Source organism: Hippopotamus amphibius, chromosome 11 (genome assembly GCF_030028045.1).
Source record: "Hippopotamus amphibius kiboko isolate mHipAmp2 chromosome 11, mHipAmp2.hap2, whole genome shotgun sequence".
In the NCBI taxonomy this organism is placed as follows: Eukaryota; Metazoa; Chordata; class Mammalia; order Artiodactyla; family Hippopotamidae; genus Hippopotamus; species Hippopotamus amphibius.
In genome coordinates, this window is record NC_080196.1 from 37925019 (window position 1) to 37929986 (window position 4968).

The following is a 4968-nucleotide window of genomic DNA, read 5'->3' on the forward strand; positions in this document are numbered from 1 at the left end:
CCTGGGGGTTTTTGGTTTTTTTGTTTTTTATTTATTTTTAAAGCTCTTTATTGGAGTATAATTGCTTTACACTGTTGTGCCAGTTTTTGCTGTACAACAAAGGGAATCAGCTGTGTTTATACATATATCCCCATATCCCCTCCCTCCGATGACTTCTTCTCACCCTCCCTATCCCACCCCCCTAAATCACCACCAATCCTCAGTTGATCTCCCTGTGTTATACAGCAGCTTCCCACTAGCTGTCTATTTTACATTTGGTGGTGTATATATGTCAGTGCTACTCTCTTACTTCATCCCAGCTTCCCCTTCGCCCCCCACCCCATGTCCTCAAGTCTGTTCTCTACATCTACAAATTCCTGTTTTGCATGGAAAATCTTGTGGTTCATTGACTTGCCCAAGGTCATAGAGCTGGGCTGGTCTTCGGATTCCCCAAGATTTCATCCCCACCAGATTCCCCAAGATTTCATCCCCACCAGGGGGTGGCCCTCCAGCCTCTGGGGCCCCACAGTAGCAGTAAGTACCAAGTGAGTCAGAGGATCCAGCTTGGTCTGTCTCCAATGGACCACTCCTGAGATTCCTCCTTGACTGGCAGTGACCCTCCCTGCAGTGTCTTTCTGTCCCTGGTTCTGTGCAAACTCTTTGAGTCCCACTGGAGCTCCCCAGTGCCCCCAAACCCACCTCTCAACTCAGAATAGAATGTTAGAACTGAAGGGAATTCATTCCTTTAGGGAGACTCTATTGAGCACCTATTGTAAGCCAAGTACCATTTTAGCCATTGAATATTAGTGATAATCTAATGATTAGATTCTAATCCATTGGCTCTCAACCCTGGTTGTATAGTAGAATCGCTGGGGCCCATTCAAAGTATGTTACCCAGATCTTACTCCAACCAATGAAATCAGAATCTCTGTGGAGGGACTTCCGTGGAGGCACAGTGGTTAAGAATCTGCCTGCCAATGCAGGGGACACGGGTTTGATCCCTGGTCCAGGAAGATCCCACATGCCGCGGAGCAACTAAGCCCGTGTGCCACAACTACTGAAGCCTGAGCACCTAGAGCCCGTGCCCCGTAACAAGAGAAGCCACTGCAATGAGAAGCCTGCACACTGTAATGAGGAGTAGCCCTCACTTGCCATGTGTGCAGCAACGAAGACCCAACGCAGCCAATAAATAAATTAATTTAAAAAAAAGAATCTTTGTGGAGGGAGGGAGGGAGGTGAGGCCAACTATCAGAATTTTATTTAAAAACTCTCCAGATGATTATAATGTTCTCCCAGGGTTGAGAACCTCTGATCTAGTTGAAACATAGCCCCCCCTCATGTTACAGAGGAGGGAACTGAGACCCGTAGATGGGCAGTGCTTTGCCCAAAGTCACAAATCTGAGCCTGGTCCCTCTGCCTTCAACCCCCTAGTGCTCTTTTCTGAAGGTAATTGGTAAGAATCTGCTGAAGGCATCCTTGGATGAATGTGGAGTGGGACGGAGAGAAAGGTGGTGAGCGTATTGGATACATTTGAGATGTCTTCCCCACCCACTGTTCTTCCTGAAGATGGACAGCCCAGGTAGCCATCTTTGAACATGTGATTCACCTTGGTAAAGCTGATTGGACTAGGAGAGGAAACCTGAACTGAGATGAACTGATGAGATGGCCTAGCTAGGCATTTGAAATCAGGATATCAAAGGACTAAGACAGTGAGCTATGGGGAGCTGAACCTGGAAGTCAGGGAGGCTTGGGAGTGGTGGCAGGCATTGGGGTCACTTGTGAGCCAGACCGTAGGGAGAGGAAGGAGGTGTACAGAGAGAAGTAGAAGGATAGAGCAGACATCTGGGAGAGAGGCAGAGATAGGGACTGGGCAGGTTCTGTTTCCTCTGAGAGCTGTATCCTTTTACTAAACCTCACCTTTTATAACTAGTGGGTTCTTTGACACTCAAAGGGCCTTGACCAATGTAAGCATGGGGAATGGCTCACGCAAAAGCCTAGAGGCACCAAAGACCCCTATATGCCCCTTATTTTGCCCCCAACCTTTAACAGTGTCCCTCTGAAGCACTGAGTTTCCTTGTCATTCAAAGTATTCAGACCAAGGGTCAATGTCCACCTCTGGGTGATGTTGGCAGGTTGATCTCATATGTCCTACTCAACCACATGATTCTGAATTTCCGAAATGGGTAGGCAGAGAGGTATTTTAAGATTGTTTTCTCTCCTTCTTGGCACCCAGTGCCCCTTGCCTGACACCTGGTCCCTGGCAAGGAAGCCTGTACCCCTGGGGATGGGGGTGGGGCACACAGTAAACAAAGAGCACAAGAAATTTCCTTCGGTCCCCGCCCCCCACATCGGGCGCACACAACCCCCTGGCGGGAGAGTGGCAGGGGTGTGGAAACAATGGGAGCCTATGAGTCATGGGGGTAGGCAGGATAATGTTTCTCCAAAAAGGCTCCCTCTAGCCATGTCCGGAGTTGCTGACGTAGGCAGCTGCCAGGCAGTGACACCTGGAATGACCTTCAGTTCTGGGCAGTCACTTGCCCTGCCCTGCATGACCTGGATTTTCTTTTTATCTTTTAATTCAACTTTTATTTTTAGCAAAGTGATAGATGTATATAAATACTTTTAAAAAGTCAAATAATACTACACAGACTGATGGAAAATAGCAATTGCCTGCCTCACCCTTCCCCATTCCCATTCCCCAGAGGCAACTTCTTTTAGACTTTCCAGCTATTTCTTCTACTTCTTTAAATAACATATAGCTATTTTTTAAAATCCCATTATTATTTTTGTTATCCTACTTAAAAAAATTTATTTATTATTTATTTGTTTATTTATATTTTGGCTGCGTGGTGTCTTTGTTGCTGTGCACAGGCTTTCTCTAGTTGCGGCAAGTGGGGGCTACTCTTCATTGCAGTGGCTTCTTTTGTTGTGGAGCACCAGCTCTAAGCTCACAGGCTTCAGTAGTTGCAGCCCACAGGTTCAGCAGTTGTGGTGCACAGGCTTAGTTGCTGCAAGGCATGTGGGATCTTCCCGGACCAGGGATCAAACCCATGTCCCCTGAATTGGCAGGTGATTCTTAACCACTGTGCCACCAGGGAAGTCCTGTTATCCTACTTTAGTTGGTATAGATTACCATCCTACTAAAAAGATGAGAATTAGCTCCATTCCATCCTCAACACACATACTTCTTTCCCTACCACCCAAAATAGTTAGATCTTAACTCAATGTTAACACTATTATAACTATGTAAATATTCATAATGTACTTGGGTACACTTTTTTCCTTGCATGACATTTTGTTTTTCATGTTTTTTGTTTGCTTGACTTTGTATGTTCCTGTCACTAATTAACTCCCAAACTCCCTGCTATAATTGTAAAACTTTGCTCAGAAGAATAATCTATCAGCCCCATTTGTCTTCCTCTTGCTGAACTGCTTTCAGAGCCAAACATTTTCTGCTCCTGGCTGGATGGTTGCTCTCTAGGACAGCTCACATCCTGAAGTGTCATCATCACAAACTGTTGATTAGGAATTCCCTTTGCCATCTTCTTACATCAGACCCTGTTTTCTGAATCCAATGCCTTCTGTCTTTCTTTGTTTACTTCCTTGGTTGATGGAGCACATCCTTCAATAGCCCTCTGAGAAATGGTGCAAAGGGCAGTAAAAAATGTGAGGCCTTGTATGTCTAAAAATATCTTTATTCTACCTTTATCTTGATTGATAGTTTGGCTGGGTATCTAATTCTAGGGCTGAAATTTTTTTCCTTCAGAATTTTGAGTTTTTCCCCTTTGTCTTCTAGCTTTGGGTGGTTGTGGAGAAGTGTAGTGATATTTTAATTCCTGGGACTCTATATGTGACTGGTATTTTTTTTTTTTTCCCCTCTCTGGAAACTTTTTAGAATCTCTTTATTCCCCAGAGGATTGGTTGGTGTATTTTTTCATTCACAGTGCTGAGTCGTCAGGCTCCCCTTTAATCTAAGGCTCATGCCCTTTGGATCCTCTCTGGGCTTTTTATGTTCTATCTTTTTGAATTAGGCCTCTTGGATTGGTTCTCTGATTTTCTAATCTTTACTTTTGTCACATCCTGCTTTTAAAAGGATTTTTTAAACTTTATCTCCAACCCTCCTATTGATTGAAAAGAAAGTCTCTATTTTTATTTCGTTTCTTTTTCTCCCTAACTTTTTATTAAGAGAATTGCAAGTATACAGAAAAGTTGAAAAAACAGTATACTTAACATTCTTTTCCCTACCGTCTAGGTCAGTGCTGTTCAATAGAAATATAATGTGAGCCACGTATGTAATTTTAAAGTTTATAGTAGCTGCATTAAAATGGTTAAAAGAAACAGGTAAAATTAACTTTAATATTTTACTTATTTCGAAATATCAACTCTACATGCAATCAATATCAAAATTATTGAGACGTTGTTCATTCTTTTTTTTACTAAGTCTTTGAAATTCAGTGTGTATTTTATACTCACAGTATATCTCAATCCAGATGATGTCAAGTGCTTAGAAGCTACATGTGAAAAGTAGCTACTGTATTAGATAGCATAGGATTAGACTGAACAATTGTTATTATATATCTATCTATGAACTGCCTGTATATTTTGGCAGAACTATTTGAAAGAAATTTGTAGACCATATTATACTTGAGTTTTAAATACTTTAGCCTGAAGAGTCTAAAATTAAGGACATTCTGTTACATAATCACACCACCATTATCACACCTAAGAAAATTAATATTAATCCCTCTTTAATATCCTGTGCATATTCAGATTTCCCCAGTTGTGCCCAATTTTTCATTTATAGCTAGTATATGTGAACTAGGATCCTATCTTAACTTTCTTTGGTTGGTAGGTCTCCGTAGTGTTTTTTGTTTTGCTTTTTTTCTTGGCCATGCCGTATGGCTTGCAGGAACTTAGCTCCCTGACCACGGATTGAACCTAGGTCCTTGGCAGTGAAAGTGCTGAGTCCTAACCACTGGACTGCCAGGG